This window comes from Equus przewalskii, chromosome 27, assembly GCF_037783145.1.
Source record: "Equus przewalskii isolate Varuska chromosome 27, EquPr2, whole genome shotgun sequence".
NCBI classification, from domain to species: Eukaryota; Metazoa; Chordata; class Mammalia; order Perissodactyla; family Equidae; genus Equus; species Equus przewalskii.
The window spans coordinates 41,129,454-41,147,889 of NC_091857.1; the positions used below are offsets into that span (position 1 = coordinate 41,129,454).

General features: G+C 50.0%; 1 long non-coding RNA gene across 2 annotated transcripts; it reads left to right on the forward strand.

Annotated features, from left to right (window-relative positions):
• Positions 1-1,562: 1,562 nt before the first annotated feature.
• Positions 1,563-9,885, forward strand: LOC103558412 (uncharacterized). Of its 2 annotated transcripts, none has more exons than XR_546706.2 (4): positions 1,563-1,738; positions 3,063-3,175; positions 3,958-4,015; positions 9,628-9,885. It is a non-coding gene; the product is annotated as an uncharacterized lncRNA (long non-coding RNA). The 2 variants fall into 2 exon arrangements; XR_011533826.1 differs by lacking the exon at positions 1,563-1,738 and adding an exon at positions 2,841-2,948.
• Positions 9,886-18,436: the final 8,551 nt, after the last annotated feature.

Genomic DNA, 18,436 nt, shown 5'->3' on the forward strand with positions numbered 1-18,436 from the left:
GGCCTGTGCTCAGGACTCAGCCAAGTTCAGGACATGGACGGCAGTGTGGGGTAGTGGAGGGACCTCTCGAGGTGGCTGGGGAAAGCTCAGTGTTGTAGCTCAGCAGCTCCACACCGGCAGGTTTGCTGCTGCTCCTGCCACGGCCCAGAGCAAAGTGGCAGCGGACGGGCTTCGATCCACCTGGTCGTTCAGGGAGCCAGGATCTTTCCACTCCATGGTTCTGCCCCCTAGTGCCGTGGGGTCCATCACTGGAGCCCTCTGCACCCAGGCAGGTGAAAGGAAAGAGAAGGTGCAGAAGATCTCACAGAGGTCGTTCATGGGCTGGGCCTGGAAGTGGCACCCATCACTTCCACCTCAATCCATGGCCGGAACCCAGCTGGCAAAGAGGGTGTAGCTGTGTGCCCCAGAGGTGGGTGAACTAACCTCAGGCCTGAGTTCAGGTCCCAGACCTGCCACTCATGACCTGTGTAGCTCAGCACCACCTGCCTCGCTGGGTTGGGGTCTCCGTCACCAAGGCAGGGTGAGAACCAGGGGTGCTGTGTCCCTTCCTGAACTTCCACTTGATTCTCTGATGGGCGTGATACTCTGAGATGCCTCAGTGGTCCTCAGGGGCACAGGCAATGCCGCAGCTCATTGCCAAGAAGACCAGCTCCAGGTACCTCCCTGGTGGCCCCTGGCGGCTGTGGATAGCCACCCTCAGGCCCCCTGTCCTCTCACTGGTCTGATAGGCACCAGCTGGAGAGCCCGGGAGCTCCGGGCACGTCAGGAGTTAGCTGTGGTCTCAGCTTCCCCTCTCCCTAGCGATTCTCCACACTCAGCCGTCAGCGACCTCATCGTGCTGTGCCGCAGCATCGTACAATTCTAGACAGAAAACTGGGAGAATTGGGAAAGAAAAAAGAGAAAGAAAATACCATTTTTAAACTAAAAGAAATAAGTCCACATTGCAATGGATTAAAAACTTTTTTAAGAAAACACTAATTATTTCTCCTGCCTGTTTTCCATCAAGTTGACCAAATCTGGTGACGCTTGACTGTTTTGTGGAATGCATAAACACACCATGTGCACGTCTGTGTAGAAACAGCTACACTTTGATCTTTGCCAACATCACTCAGTCCCAACTTTGAAAAAGAAAATCCTTTTTCATTAACATCCAACTGGCTTTAAGGAGGTCAAACTCAAGATTTCCTTTTACCAACTGAGAATCTTCCAGTTTAGCCTTTGACTAGAAGGCTCTCTGGGAAACCTTTCCCTCTGAGAAATCTAGTGAGTAAATTCCTGCCATGGTGTCATGTTCATGGATTTCACACTGTCCTTCTGCGCCCTGTCCAGCAGCCCTCCGAGGAGAGAGCCAGACTTCTGGACCACGAGTGTCTTTCCCTCCTCTGGCTGCTTAGTCATCTCCCAAGTCATTTGGCAGTTGTCTGTGGCCCCTTCAAAATGTTTCCATTTATGGTTAGAATTTGGTCTTCCCAGTTTGGTCACACAGATGGGAAAACTTAAATGAAAGACAGCATCACAGAGCTTCTCTCAAGAGCAGGCAGAGGAAGAGGCTGGAGCTGGTAGCAGAAGGGGCTCCACGGTGACTGTGACCAAACAGACCACAGCACTGCTGAGGGGGTGGCCAGGGGAAGGGCCCACCGCCCACCAGGAGGTCTGCCTGCGGCTCTGGCACACATCATGGACTCCCATTATACATGGAACACGTGCCTGGTGGGGATCGATGCCACCATGGGGCCTGGTACAGTTAGTCTTATTGCCTAGTTTGCTCTGTTTACTTAATGTCTACTGCTCTCATTGGGGCGGGAACCACCCTGCCCACTCTGGGGAGGGGCAGGTGGTGAAGGGTGGGGAGCCCCCCAGGCTGGTCACTGCCTCAGCCCAGGTGTGAACCCAGCCCAGGAGCACACCCTTGACTGAAGCTGGGGTGACCATGATGGTCCTGGGCTTCTGGAGACCAGCAGGAAGTACAGCACACCCCGGAAGCCAGCACCCAGGCCCATGTCAATGGCCCTTGGGCTCCGCCATGCATGCTGCTCGAGGCCCTAGCCCTGCATCTTCTTCATGCCCAGAAATCTTCTTCCCACCTCTTTTCTCCAAGAACCCCGGTCCCTCAGGGGCTGCTAAGCACTCCTGTTGTTTGACCTTCCATGAAACCCACCTCTCCCTTGCCACAGTCCACTTCCACCCAGACCAGGGGAGGGCGCAGAAGGGGCAGGAGCTCTCCTCCCAGAACCCAAACAACCAGGGAGGGTCTTCCCCTAACAGGAAATCTCCCATCCTTTTTAAGCTATCAGCTAAAGTGCAGCCAATTTGGAAAACAATAATTTCCCCCTTTATTAACATATTAAAGATTAAAGAAAAAACGTTCAGTCTTTATCTCCTAGTTCTGTCACCTAGACTACAAGCCAAGGAGAGCTAGGACTCTTCACCATGCTGGATGCTTAGCGGAAGGCAGGGAGGAGGAAGGAAGGAAAGACGGCATTAAATTGTATGCTCTCAAGCTTTATTCCTCACCTCACCTCAGGAAACTCAGACGTGCCTAGAACCACTTTCCTTTCTAGAAAGAATAAGGCTTTCCTGGGCTGGGCTGGGCTTTCCTTGCTTACCCAGAGGGTGAGGTCTGACCCGTCGTCATGGCCTGGATAGGTGTCTGTGCGCCTAGAACACATCCAAGTGAAAGCACATAGGGCTCATGTCTGCCACAGACTGGTCTGGAGTTCCCATGACTCATGCGGCAAGTGACGTGGCATCATGACTTTCATCTACAGCTGGAAAGGCCCTACGGGGACTTGCACGTCTTCAGTGTCAAAGTACAACTTCAAAAAATTAAAAACACACCTCTCACACAAACATAGGATGAAGACGTGGCAGAGATTCTCTTCAGCTCCTTCACGAGGAACCAGGGAGATGGCAGGGCTGGTTCAGATGGGCCTTCAGGAGCAGGGATGGTGGGTCCATCAGGAAAAACTTTCTGAAACAATTGTGCTGAGTTAGAGACGAAAGCATATGTCCTACAGAGCAGTTAGATAATAATGTTTAGAGCTATCCTTCCTACCAAACAGGGATTATTTGCATCTTTGCTGGAAAGAGCCTTCACACCAACATGAAACTTCAAGGACGCTAGAACGTCAGCGCCTGCCTGAGCGCCCCCATCCTTCAGTGTGTCTGTGGACAGGTTTGTGTGTTCATTTATCTCTCATTTTTGTTCTTTTTCTCACATTAGGCCATCTCAAAAAAATTGGAATGTTGTTGTTATTCACAGTATTTACTTGGCAGAGTTGCATGTACCACCCTCTAAATTTTGAACAATTAACAGCCTGCTCTGTGTTTCTAATTAAAGAGAGGGCTGGATGGTGCTCAATTGAAAATCAAGTTCCCCAGGCCCCACTTAAGCCCACAGAGCACACTGTGAAATGCACCAGGGCACAAACAGGCTCACAGAGAGCCGAGTCAGCTCATCCTGCAACTCTCTGAAGGTTAGAGGTCACATGGGTAAAAGAATTCGTTAAAAGTTGGTCACATTTGGGGCAAGCCCAGTGGCACACCAGTTGTTTGCATGCTCTGCTTCAGCAGCCCAGGGCTCGCTGGTTCAAATCCCGGGTGTGCACCTACACTCCGCTTATCAAGCCATGCTATGGCGGTGTCCTACATATAAAGCAGAGGAAGACAGGCACGGATGTTAGCTCAGAGCCAATCTTCCTCGGCAAAAAAGAAAAGAGGAAGATTTGTGGCAGATGTTAGCTCAGGACTAATCTTCCTCAAAAAAAAAAAAAAGCACATTTAAGGACTCATTTTTGGATCCTGCGGGAGAGGAAACACCTCACTTCCCTGAGGCAGGAGCCGCACTGCTTTGGAGTAAGAGCACGTTGGTCTAGCCCTGGACTCACGGCCCACTGTCCTCCTACCGTTGGGCAAGTCATCCCCCCCACCCCTGACTCCTTTTCCTGTTTGTCATAGGGCTTGCGGTTCTATGAAGATATGGCAGAAAGTATTTTGGAGGAGAAAAGCAATCCAGGTAAAGCCACAGTCCTGAGGGACCTGCCTTTTCCCAACCAATTCGTTTTTTCCACCCTCAAAGTGTCATTGTAAAGTTCCAACTTGCTTCATTTAGCGTTGGTTTTTCAGTGAGGAGGTGACCACGGTAAAAGTGAGGCATCACTAGAATCCACCCAGCCAAAGCTTACAGCGGAAAATGGGTCACAGGGTGACCACAGTGAGTCATTCTGGATGGGGTACAACCCACACACCCCCACCACCAGCTGCCTGGCTCCTCTGGGAATTTCCAGTGGAAAGTCTCCACTTCTGATCCAAGAAGGAGGGGATGGCCTGTCCCAGTGGGAACACTAAGGAAATCGATGCAACTCAATTCACTGTAAAATGTGTGTCTATTGAGCTTTTGTGAATGCACATTTGCCAAACCCTGTGCTTTCTCTCACAGCGCTGCAGAGGCCACAGAAACGGATGGTATCAGGAAAAGTTTTCAGGCAGGAGTCATGTTCAGGTCTTGAAAGGTGGTAGATATTTGGATAGATAAAGATGGTGGGAAAGATATTTCAAACACTGAGAAGAACATAAGGGAAATCACGGAGGTGGGACCTCATGCACCACCCTGGGGAATGGAGAGCATCTCCTTTGATGGGAAAAGTTCCAGCACCGGCCACGTCACCAACTCTCAGAGTCAGGCTGCTGTGGGGTGCAGAGCTCACTCCTCATGTTCTCCATTTATGCCAGTGCTTTCCCTCCTTCCTGACTTTCTGAGTCCTGTCCTGGTTCCACCATAATCCCAGAGTCCCCAGGCTCAGTCTCAGAGCTGTGCTTGACCTGCCCTCTCCCTTGACCCACACAACTCTCCATCAATACAGATGCTGCCTCAGTGGGGACCTCTCATCACCGGCCCCCGTTCTCCCTTCCCATAGCGCTGTAGGTCCTCTACATGATTCCTGTTTCGGCTGTTGTAAGACACTCTCACATTTTTTCCAACCCAGGAAGAATTTCCTTAACTCCCAGCTGTGGCATCACCTCCTTGTAGTTGGCACAGACTCTGGTTCTGGCAGAAAGGTTCACGGTCAGAGAACTGGGTTTGAAGCTGGGGGGTAGGGGTGAACTCAGACGACTCAGCTCCACAGGCCACAGACAAATCAAGTCCACCCTGCTTGGTCAACAGGCATGGTCCTCTGGTCAGGACAGCCCCCCACCCCCCCCCCACCCCCGCCCCTTGATGTGGGAGCTGAAATGAGTTCGCTCACTGTTGCACAGCAAGCAAATCTCTCACACTGGGTGTGGCGGGAGAAAGCAGGACTTTATTATTGCACAGCACTGAGCAAGGAGAAGAGGCAGCTAACGCTGAAACCCCAAACTCCCCGAAAAGCTAAAAGGGAGGGTTTTTATTTGGGGTTTAGGTAGCGGAGGGGGAGCACATGGCGTCCTCGCCAGAGCCTTCCCACCAGCCTGTGTTTGGCCTTGATACTCTTGGAGAGACGAGGAGCCCATGACCCTGCCGGCCAGCAGCTTCCCACCAGCCCAGAGCTCCTTGGGGGAGGTGATGATACAGAACCCAGGTGGTGACCTTGGCCGCTGGTCTCCACATCTCCACGCGACAGTGGGTGCTGGGGCCAGGGAGCAGGGAACCACTGCTCTGTTTTAAGCCCACGTGCCGGGTTCAGTGCAGGGAACCGGCATCAGGGCGGCATCACCCTTGCAGGATCGCGAAGTCCACGGGGCAGCTCCGGCGGGGGAGCCCGGCGGCCTTCCCTCCGCGCCTTCCCGGCGCTCCCGGCCCGCACTTCAAGCGCGAAGGAGGAAACGTAGATGGAGAACAGGGGGCCTAGGGCGCCAACGCTCCAAGCGCAGGAGCCCCTAGCGGCTGGGCTGTGGTTTCTGTCGTGAGTCAGCTGTGGGAGGAGCGACCACGTGCCCGGCAGCACCCCGGAGCTTCGGCCGTCAGCTCCTCAAGGCCGAGCCCAGGCCCTGGAGACGCACCAGCAGCCGGCCCGGGGGCGCCAGGACCACCGAGAGGCGGGCTGGGGTCCGGCCTGGGACTCGCCCACCACCCAGCTTACGCCCACCGGTGGCCTCCGACCCCAAACACGCCCACGACGAGGCCGTGCCTCGCACCGGAAGAGGAGCCACAGTCTCCTCACCGCATTCCGGAAGCCCAGGCCTGTGCTGGTCACCGCAGCGGCAGAGGAAGTCCCGCCCCGGAAGTCACGTGGGCCCCAGGGCGGGCTCCATTAGCCCGGACTGCCCAGTCTTGGGGCAGGAAGTCCTGCCCCCTGGAAGTCACGTGGACTGGGACCGGAAGTCCCGGGAAGCGTGTAGGCCTTGGAGCCTGGGATTCCAGCTGGTGGGGACGCTGCGGCGGGTGCGAGGGCCCTGCCCGCCCTGCCTGGGTGCGTGTCGGGGAGGCGTCCGGACTCCCTGCTCCGCTTCTCTCCCAGCGTTGGCGGGGGCGGTGAGGCTGATTTCTCGTCGCTCTGAAGGACGGCGTCGCCGCAGCGCGCTCCCAGCAGCCCAGGCGAGGACGCGCGGCGGCCCGCGGGCGGACGAGGAAGCGTGGTGTGTCCGACCGGCGGTGTCATTCAGGCGCGGAAAGGAGGGACGTCCTGGTGCTGCTGCACCGGCAGAGACGCTTCAGACTACGCTCGGTGAGCGTCCAGACGCAGAAAGTCACGGCGTGTGGGGTTCCGTTTACAGGAACTGCCCGGCGTCGGCCCGTCCGTAGAGATGGAAAGCGGATCGGTGATCGCCGGCGGCTGGGCAGGGAGTATGGCAAAGGGAGCTGCTGCTCACGGGCGCGCGCTTTCCCCTGGGGGGACGAGAATGTTCTGGAACAAGATCGAGGTGACAGCTGCGCAACATTCTGATTGTACGAGATGCCAATGAATTGGACGCTAACATGGTTACAATGATGAATTTTATCTGAAGGAAGGAAGGAGAGAAGGAAGGGGGTGGCCTAGGCTGACTGCCTCCACGGTAAGGGCCTCGAGGCCAGGCCTGCGCCCGCTCTCTGAGGAGCGCTCCCCTGGAAGGCATCGCGATGGTCCTGATAGCTGTGCAGGAGCGATGGAGATGTACCTGCTGAGGCCCAGAGCGGGCGACAAGCCACTTCAGGGACAAGCAAGAGGCCAGTGGCTGCCCAGAGTGACCGGCTAGCAGCAGGGCTAAGATCCGCCCACTGGCATGCTCTCCGGGCACCCTGCGTGTGCACTGTCCTTTCCTCCCGGGCCTGGTTCGAAGGAGACTGGTCCCATCCCATTCATGCCGTGAAGAGGGATTGGCAGTGCCTGGCACCTCGTCTACTCTGGAAAGACCTGAAGTTGCACAAGGGCTGATGTCAGGTCCTGTGGGATGAGTTACAGCCCCACCGCCCTGTCACATTTGGCTCTCTGCCTTTGCTTGAAGTTCACAGCCTCCTCCTTTCCGGTCCCCTGATTCTTGATGTTTAATTGCTAATAGCAATCCCTCCCCTTCTATTTATAACCACTTCATAATGCAGACCAGTGTCTCCCTGTGGTCGGGTGGTTTTAGTAAATCCGCTCAGTAATCTGATGCTAACAGTCAGAGCAGTGTGTTTCTCTTGACCCTGGCTGAGAGTCACTTTGTGTGGTGGCACCACTCCCAGCCCTGAGATGGGGGCAGCCCGTTCCCGCGTGGAAAAACCAACTTGCTCTTCCACTTCTTGTGGATGAGTGTACACGCACTTGGGTGTGGGTGGGGTGGGGGCTGCCGAGGCAGGACAGAGGGCACCGTTATTGGAGCCCAGGCTGAGTGTTTCTCCTTGCTCCATGCACACAGACGTTTTTGAAGTCAGTTTGGATTTTTGTGGAAACTTCATTTTTTTATTTTTCCCTCTTGTTTCTCTGGTAACATCGAAAACAAACACACACAGATGTGTCACCTGGCTCCCAGCTACGTTTTTCCAGCAGACACCTACAACTGGAAACTCAGCAGGACTTGGACTCCAGAATCCAAATGAACTCTTACTTAACTCCTCCTCCACCAATTCTCTCTGTGCCTCACCCACCACAGAGCTGGCTGGGCAGACGCCCTCTTCCAGGCACCAAGGAGAAAGGGCTGTGGTTACTCTGTCCACCACCCAGGAACAGGCTTCTCCCCAGACATTTGCAGGGGAAGAAATCTCTGCTCCCATATCTTCCTGCCCTGCTCGTGATTTAAATATAAGAACGAAGGTGTTTGCAACACTCACTTGCCTTCTCCGAACAACCAGAGCTTCTGACCGTGGAACAGGCTATTTATTCCCCAAAGCTGAGGATTCCTTGTCTCTAGAAACCACAGAATTTGCTTACTAGGAAAATATTGTTCCTTTATTCCAGTTGTTTCATTGTAAAATGAAGCAGCTAAGGAACAAAGAGGAGGCCACACAGAGAATTAGTGGTAAAGCTAGAGAGAGGAAGCCCGTTCCTGGCTCCAGTCTGCCCTCCACACCATTCGGCTGGTCCCCACTGAGAGAAGCTGCCGAGTATCTCGTCTGGAAGGCCTCCCAGGCTCCAGGAACTAGCTTTTTCACCAGTTCTGTTTTTGCTGACTTGTTCCATTTTTGTTCTAAATAAGGAATTTCACATTTCTACCCAGTTTTGAATCTCAAATATGTACTCTGACAATATAGAAACTTTTCTAACACATAGTAGCATATCAGCCAAATTTCCCCTTTTACTCATTAATTCACCAAATGGTTATTCAACACCTACTGTGAGCTGGGCCATGTGTGGTGGGAATGCAAGGGTAGATACAACCAAGTCTGTGTCCGCAAGAGCTCCTGGTGTCCCGTAGTGCAGCAGACAGAGGCACGGACAGGTGATGCCTGCCTTGCAGGCCACAGTGCCAACACGGGTTGGCTTGGAGATGTCCTTCCCTCTGCAGTGTTTACAGGGTAAGAATATCTGCTACTTTGTCTTCTTGGCAAAACAATTTAATACTTACTTTATTGTATTCCTACCCCAAGGAAACAAAATATTAAGCTGATTATAAAAACTCCATGTGTTAAAGTCTTTTGTGCAATCCTTGCTCCTAGCCGCCCCTTTCGATGTGTCACGTTTGGCAATTGTTCACCCTTCTGAGCCTCTGCTGGATGGGATAATTAGCAGAACACTAGCAAATTATCTTATTATTGTTGGCTAAACATGCTCTTATTGGGCACCTGCCGTACATTCAATGAGAACATATACAAAGATGAGTACAATACAATTTTACAGTACTTTACAGCTTACAGTAAAGTTGGTGAGAGAATTTTAAGCAAAGTAGAATTTTGAAAAGCAATGTCTAACTCTCCCAACCAGGAGCCCTACGAAAATATCTGGGCTAGCAATTCCCCACCCCCTTAAAAATTTGTCCAGGCCAGAAGCCAAGGGAGAGGCTGGGCTGCCTCCCAGCCTTTGTGTAAATGATAAACCAGAAAGGACCAGCTGAGGCTGTCTGAGGCAATCCTCCTGCGAGTGACCCAGGCCCAGGGCACAGGCCAGAGGGAGGGCGTACCTGGGGCAGTTTGGGAACACAGGCGCTGCCCAGACTCTCTCGTCTCTGCTGAGGAGTGGTGGCATTTGGTCATGTCAGCAGCTTAGGAGACCTCACAACTGCTCCTGGACTAGCAGAGTTTCCATTCCCTTCCAGAACTGTCTGCAGGTCCTGCTGCCATGGCCCTCTTCACTGGATGCTGGCTCTTCAACCACATATGTAAACTCAGGGTAAATCTTTCTCCCTTCATCTGGCTGTGAAGGAATTCTGACAGAAGCGTACCTCTCGGACAGGGTCCATCTCAGCTCTAACATGCCTGAAAGCAGTGAACCGCTTAAACAGAGACTTCCTTCAAAAACACTGAATAAAGAAAATCCCTGGACTTAATAAAAATTGCTGCCATTCGAAAACAAAGAGACACGAGGTGCTGGTTCATGTCCTTCATCAGGCAGATGCCAAGATAGGATTAGCTGTGCAGATGTCATGGGGAAACATCTGTGAAAGACAAAGGGGAGGGAGCTGGGAAGGCATGGGGGAGAAAGGAGGATGGGCAGGAAGTCTGGGACTGCTGCACAGGCCATGGAAGGTTCTGGAGCCCAAGTCACCCCTTCGTGGCGTCCTGTGTGTTGCAGGAGTGACCTGCGTTAGTGTCCCCCCAGCTGAGTCTTGGGCAGGAGCATCTCCTGTGAAGTGTGGCCCACGTGCACATGGTGGTCCAAGAAGGGCACCACTGGGGCTGTCACTCACCTCTGCTACCCCAGCTGGCACTTCGTGGCTGCTGGCTTTGCACTGCACGGATCCACTTCTCCACTCAGGCCTGGCGAGCAGCTCCTCTGGGATTCCCACAGGCCTCTCTTCCAGGGGGAAACTTAGAGGAGGGAGGTCAGTGGGACTAACCACAGCCCCCATCACTACAGTAGGTCTCAGGGCCACCACTGACCCTCATCCTCTCCCTCCTCCACCATCCATTCTGAATTCCCCTCACGCTGGGCAGCCATCCCCTGCTGAGAGCTCCATGGCTTCCCTGGGGGTGTGAGTCCTTCATTCTGGAGGAGTCTGAGCTCTTAGCAGTCAAACCTTCTCAGGCCCATTGCTGCACTGCACCTGTCCACTCATGGTGACCATGGGGAAGGGAGTGCCTGGAGGCACCCAAGAGGATCACCTGGGTTTCACCTGTGTCCTTCCCAGCCTCCATGGTTTGAAAGCGGTCCTATCTCCTGATGATCAGAGCCACTTACCTGCCAAGCCAGTGGCTCCTCATCTGCTGGACACGGGACATAAGGAGTCCAACGTGCCCTGGTGGTCCAATGGGACACTTTGAGGACCAGACTTTCAACCCTGTAGAGCCCAGAGTTCCAGGGACAGGAAACCCAAAATCCCCCAATGGACTAGTGGGAGTGATGGTAGGTGGGGCTACTTCTGCTTCCATCGTTCAGTTCCTGAACCCATATACTCTTCCTCTTGGGGACGCAGCATCGTGTAAGTGTCTCTGATCTAACGCAGGCACTGCATCCTGGAGGAAGACACCTTCCTTTCGGGATTGCCTCCTTAGTGGTACTTCAGCTCTGCCTTAGAAAGCCTTTCGAGCCTTTGACAAGGCCAGCTGACTCTGGGTGGTGCAGTACATGATGTGACTGGTGGGTCCTGTGTTCAGTAGCCCACTCCTGCACTCCATCTGGGAAGAGGGCCCCCTGATTGGATGTTACACTTGTGAGATTCCATGCCTGTGGATCAGGCCTTCTGTAGCTGTGCAGGCTGAGGCTCTGTGAGCAGGGTCAACCTGTGCCTGGAATATCTGTCTATTCACCGGACTCTTCCAGGGTGGAAGTAGCCCAATGTAGTTTGACGTGCCACCAAGTATCCAGTTGTCTCCTTGAGGAATAATGGGCGCCTGGTGCTATTCTCTGTTGCTGAGAATTTGGACATTCAGAGGTAGCTGGATCTGCCTTGCACGTGGTAATCCGTATTGTTGGGTCCATCTCTACCACTGTGGCCACTCCATTTGTGTACCTGTAATGCCAGTTCTGGGGTAACTGATAATGAAGACTGGCTAGTGTCTACTGGCCAACTCATTTTGTCTGCTTGGTTGTTCAGAGCCTCTTCCATCATGAATGTTTCCTGGTGAGTGTTAACGAGTGACACAAAACTCTTCACACTTCTTGTCCACTCCCAAATGCCCATTCACATGCCTCCATCCCAGAATTCCTCATCCCCGGTCTTGCAGTCTTTTCCTCGGGGCTCCTGATCAGATAGCAAAGCCATCACATACTGCCCAGGAGTCTGTATATATTCTCACCTGGGCCACTTCTCCTTCCACATGGAGTGGGAGACTAGTTGCTTGAAGCACTGCCCATTGGGCAGCTTTCCTTCTCTGTGGTCTTCAAAGATACCCTTGACTATGGCTAGAATGAAGCTGCCATCCATTTTCAGCTTCCTCCCATAACAAGCTGAACCCATCTAAAGCCAAGCTCAGACATTTTCCTGTTTCTTCATCTGGTCATACACAGCCCCACACCCAGCCATAGGTGTGAACTAGGGGAGAGGCACTGGTGTCGCTGTTGTGGTGACATGGGTGTCAGGGCTACCGGCTCGTGCAACTTACTCATACTGTTTCGTCCATCTTTTGAAAGACTGCTGCTTGACCCATGTGGCTTTATGACATGGTGAGTCCAACAGACTCTACCTCAGAATGGGGAGTTTCAGATACGTGGTTATTTGCTGTCCCTTGGTCAAGCACTCTGTCCCCTTAAGACCCCGTAACATTCTGGGAGCTATTTCTCCAAGTGCATATGATTTTCTGCTGTAGATGGCATGGGTTGATCCAGAATCCCTCTTCCTCATCCTGCTTGATCAGCATTAGGTCATCAGTATAATTGATCAGTGTCATGTTCCATGGGATATCCAGACAGTCCAGATTTCTTTGGACTACATTTTGACAGAGGACAGAAGAGTTAGCAGTACCTGAGACAAGACTGTAAGTGAATATTTTAGTCCATCCCATGTGATTACAGACTTTTCTGATAGGCTTTCTAAGTGGAATAGAAAAGAACGCACTCACCAAATCAATGGCTGCATACCATGGACCTGAGTTCTTAATCTGCTGTCGCAACAGTATCACGTCCAGAACAGGAGCTGCATTTGAGTTACTACTTGGTTACTCTTGTGGTAGATTATAGTCATCCTCCAGGGTCCATCCAGTTGCTGCAGGGTGCATTTAAACAGAGATATGGTAGGAATCCCACACACTTTAGGTCTTTAATTGTGGGGCTCCTCTCCATCATCCCCTCTGGAATGCAACATCGTTTCTGTTTTACTATCTGGAAGGGATGGGGAGCAGTTTCAGAGGTTTCCCTTTCTTACAGCTCTTAATCCACAGGTCAAGAACCCAATATGGAGTTTACTCCCAATGCCAAGGATGTGGAGTAACTGATAGGAATACAAAATGATAGAACTATTTTGGGAAACTGATAGTTTCTTATCAAGTGAAACATGCTATCTGTGACCTGTCAATTGCACTCCTAGATATTTACCCAAGAGCAATGAAAATATATGTTGACACAAATAATTATATAGAATGTTCATAGCAGTTTTATTTATAACAACCAAAAACTTGAAACAAAATGTCCACCAGCAGAAGGATAGATAAACTAATTGTGATGCATCCATACAATGGATTGGTGCAGCAATAAAAAGGAACCAACTACTGACAGGCACAACAATATGGATGAATCTCAAAAGCTTTATGCTAAGTAAAAAACAGTACTGTTTTATTCCATTTATGTGAAATTCTAGAAAAAGCAAATCTCATCTATAGGGATAGGAAATTACTGTTTGTCAGGGGGCGTGGAATTAAATGCAAAAGGGCACAAGAGAGCTTTTTGGAGTAATGGGAATGTTCTAAAGCTTGATTAGGGAGCTGACTACAAAGGTGTATGCATTTGTCCAAACTCATCTAACTGCACACTTCAAATCAGTGCAATTTAGAGGATATAAATTATACCTCAGTACATTGTATTTTTTTAAGTCATGGACTTTTTATCTTTCCAGTATGGAAAATTAAATTCTCTGAATGACACTGAGCACAACTGAAAATGCTGGATCAAAAAGAAAGAAACTGTTAGCCTTTTAAATGCATGGGTGACTGGGTAGTAAGTAATCTTCATAACCCAAAAATTATGTATAAGGTATAAGATATCCACTGAGGATACATAAAGAAACTTGGTGACTCTTTTAATATAGGAAAATTTTCAAACAGATAATTTAAATTAAAATTCCAAGCAGATGGCCCAAAGTCAGTGGTACTCCACACCTAAATACAACTGTCATACCACAGGACACCAAATATGAAGAGGAGATCTTCATAGAAACTAGAGAGAAAGGGCGAACTATTGCAAAGAATGGCATTTAGCTTAAGAGCTCACTTCTCAAAGGCAACCACAGCAGCTCAGTCCAGAGGACTAAAACCTTCAGTGTACTGAGCGGAAAGACCTGCTGACCTGGAAGTCTCAGCCAAGAGAATGTCCCTATTGAGAATGAGGGCCCACGACAGGATTCCTGACTAACAAAAAACCAATAGTATTTACTGCCAACACACTCTTTCCAAGGGAAATTTTAGAAGATGTGCTCCGGGAAGAAAAAAATGGTACAAATAGAAAGTCTGAGATGTAAGAAGGAATTGTGAGCAAAGGTATTGTTAAACATGTGGGTGAAGCTATATAGACATCAATGGTATAAAGCAACTTCTATGATGTCTATTTGTGCAGTTGGAAAGAAAAGACTACAGTCTGGATAGAAGTGATGTGGGCTGGGAGGGAGTTCCTGGAGTTAAGAACTCTTTGTTTCTTATTTGTTTGAGATGTTGGGTAAAGATAGTGACTCTAAGTCAGGAGTTATATAATAAAATTCCCTTTTCAAAAATGTGGATAAAATGTGCCAATTTTGTGATTTTGGATTGAAGATTAGTATTTGTATGCCTCTTTGACCAAATGAATCACTTCACCAGGTCTCAGTGGCCCAGAGAACCCTTAAAAACTATCCTGTCATTGGTTGCCCCCATTGGAGTGGGGCAGACATGTTAGTGTAGTACTGAGGGCTCACGGACCATTTAGGGCAGCAATCTGGGACCCTCTGGAGGGATATGTCTGTCAGAAGCACGTTTGTGTCCCTGCGTCTACAGAGGGCTAGAACACGGCGAGCACTCATGGAGATCTTCCATCATGAGGGAGCCCTCTATCATGAACACTCCATCCCTCTTCACGTGCAGATACACGCAGAATCCCAGGGAGGAGGATCTAAGTTGCCCCTGGGATATGTGTTGGTCTCTTTTTGGATCTGGATGTCCCAGTGGAATCACAAAGCCTCCAGGCAGATCTCAGGAATGTCGGTGGGAAGGAGAGGGCTTCTGGGCATCACTTGACAAGCCACACGTTCTGGCCGTCCTCTTCAGCTTTACTGTGTTCACTCCTTTTGCTAGATCTCCAGTCTCTTCAAATGAAGTTCAATCCTAAGTCCAAGGTTCACACTCCTATTTTGTAGGACTCACTGGTGACATGGACCAGACAGTGGGTGTAGGGCATTGCACTGCTTTGCTTACTGATGTGAGCTAAATTATGTCCCTGCGAAATTCATATGTTGAAGTCCTAATCCCCAGCACCTCAGAATGTGACTTCATTTGGAGATAGGATTTTAAAAAAGTAATTAGGTTAAAATGAGGTCATTAGAGTGAGCCCTGATCCAATATCTGGTGTTCTTATAAGAAGAGGAAATTAGGACCCAGACACACACAGACAAGAGACCCTGTAAAGACACAGAGAGAAGACAGCCATCTATAAACGAAGAAACATTTCTTAATCTTTGGAGCATCCCAGCTGATGGAGAGGGGGTAACTGCAGGAGGTTTCCTGACCCGTGGAGCACCCTCCGTGCAAGCTGTGCGGCCACAGGGACCTTTACACCAGGTGAGGATACAGGGTCCAGGGAGATAAGGTGAGTTGCTATGTTGTTTAATCTAATGTGTCAACCTTATTGGGCTAAGGAGTGCCCAGATAACTGAGAAAACATTCTTTCTGGATGTGTCATGACAGGGTCTCTAGAAGAGGTTAACATTTGACTCAGTAGACTAAATAAAGAAGGTCACCCTCACCGATGCAGGTGGGCCTCATCCAGCCCTTGAGGGCCTGGGCAGAGTGGAAGGGAGGAAGGAGGAAATTGCTCTCTCTACTTCAACTGAGACATCCATCTTCTCCTGCCCTCAGACGTCAGTGCCCCTGGTTCTTGGTCCTTCAGACTCAGAGCAGGGCTTATGTGATTGGCTCCCCCAGTTCTCAGGCCTTCGGACTTGGGCTGAATTACACCACCAGCTTTCAGTCTCCAGCTGACAGATGGCAGACTGTGGGGCTTCTCAGCCTCCATCACCACGTGAGTCAATTCCTATAATAAATCTCCTCTTATACACATCTCTGTACCTATATCCTATTGTTCCTGCTTCTTTGGAGAACCCTGACTAACACAGATTTTGGTACCAAGAGTGGTACCAGAGAAACAGAGTTTTAAGAATGAGTTTTCTGAATTCGTTCTGAGGTTTCTGGAATTAGCTCTCTAATCTGATTAGATATGAAGACTCTATTTCTAATAGTAAAGAGAGCACTGATAGCCCATGGCATGAACTCTTTATAGAGATATGCAAAATATCTGCACTGGATCCTCCTAATCAACCATTTATAAGAAGTGAGGAGCTAAGTGACTCTGTATATTATACATTGGAACATTGGAAAATGAAGGAATATAATGACATTGGTAGCTCCTAATGTTGCTAGACAAAGTGGTGAAAGAAAAAGATGAGCTCAGGGATTCCAATTCCCAGCTCAAGCCCTGCATGAATGACTTGAGAGCTTCTAGATGTGCCCTGAGGGAGAGAAGGGATGAAATTGTTCAAAATCACACTAGGTACCCCATCCATGCAATTGCCTGAATTACAACGCAAATGGAACTCTGAGCCTCATGGAGTATCTACTGTTAAAGTGAGGGCGTTGGTTGGGAAAGAATGGATCCCATCATTGGGATGAGGCTATATGGGAAGACCCTAATGAAGCTGGGGACGTTAAGCTCCTAAAATCTGATGAGTCTTCTTTATCAGTGGAAGAGACCTCCCCACCCCCAGCAGAAATGGCCCCCAGCAGAGTCTCCACCCACAGCCTTTCTATCTCCATCTGAGAGGGTTAACCCTGCCTTTCCTGAGGAAACTATAGCGGCCTCCTGTGACAAAGTTGCTCTGCAAGACAATGCTATTCTCTCAGGACCCACTCCTACTACTTTTCTTTGCCTCTTGACCTATAATTAGACTCAAGTCCCAATAGGCCCCTAAAGGTGAAGAACAAAGTGTGACCTATGGAGTGTGCTACACTCCAAAGAACTACTTGAGTTCTATAATTTATACAAGCAGAAATCCTGGAACAGATGTGAGAATGGATACTAAGGGTGTGCGATAATGGTAGAAAGAATATAAAGTTGGATCAGGCCAAATTTATTGATATGGGCCCAGTAATCAGAGATTCTGCATTTAATGCTGCAGCTCCAGGAGCTAGAAAGAGCTCTATGGTTTGGTTGGTTGGTTGGCTAAAACAGGGACCAAAAGATGGCCCATCATTAGCAACTTGGAATCGCCTGACCTCTCTTGGTCTAATGTAGAGGAAATGATTCAGAGACTTAGGGAGACTGAAATGTTAGAGTGGATTTGTCAGTTAAGACTTACTCATTCACCCTGGGAGGATCCAGAAGACATAACTTTCATCATGACTGTAAGGAATAAATTTGTAGGGGCAGCCCCAGCATCCTTGAAGAGCTCTGTGATCACTCTTCTCTGTAGGCCAGACTTTACCGTGGGAACCACAGCCACTCAATTGGAAAACCTAAATACAAAGAGAGTATTTGGATCCTGGAGTGGCAGGGGCCAAGTGGTGGCACTCAACCACCAAAACTAAGGTGGGCAAGGTTGCCATAATGAACAGCAGAATCAAAACAGCAATCAGAACAGCCTGACCCATGTATATCTATGACGTTGGCTGGTTAACCGTGATGTTCCTTGAATTGAAATAGATAGGAAGCCTACTAAATGCTTACTTGACGTGTATAAGCAGAAAAGTTCTAAATCAATTGAACAAAAGTCTAACTCAAATCATAAAAACAGAGAGTCATGACCCCTCAATCAATTCCCAGACTTGAACCAGAACCCCTTGAATGAAGGGCAGGTTGGGTCCCCTCGAGGAAGGACCTTGGTACACTACCAAAAAGTTATACTGTTGATCTTTCTCCCAGCCTTGCTCAAAGGCACCTCCAGCCTTTACCAGAGGAACTATGCCTGGTAAAAAGGAAATCATCAGCCATTCAGGGCCACTGGACACTGACTCTGAACTGACACTGATTCCAAGAGGCCCAAAACATCACTGATGGTCCAGTTAAAGTAACGGCTCAAGGAGGTGAGGTGATCAGTGGAGTTTTAGCTCAGATCCATCTCGCAGTGGGTCCAGTGTGTCCCCAAATCCATTCGGTGGTTATTTCCCTGTCCCAGGATGCTTAATTGGAATAGGCACACTCAGAGCTGATCCCACGTTGGTTTCCTGACTTGTGGAGTGAGGGCTGTTACGGTGGGAAAGCCCAAGTGGAAGGCATTAGAACTTCCTCGTTCTAGGAAAATAGTAAACCAAAAGCAGTACCCCACTCCTGGAGGGATTGCAGAGATTGAGGCCACCATCAAAGACTTGAAAGATGCAGGGGTGATGATTCCCACCACACGCCCATTCAACTCGCCTGTGTGGCCTGTGCGGAGGATAGATGGATCTTGGAGAATGACAGTGGATTATTGTAGGTTTGACCATGTGGTGACTCCAACTGCAGCTGCTGCACCAGATATGGTTTCATTGCTTGAGCAAATTAGTACATCCCCTGGTCCCTGAGATGCAGCTATTGAA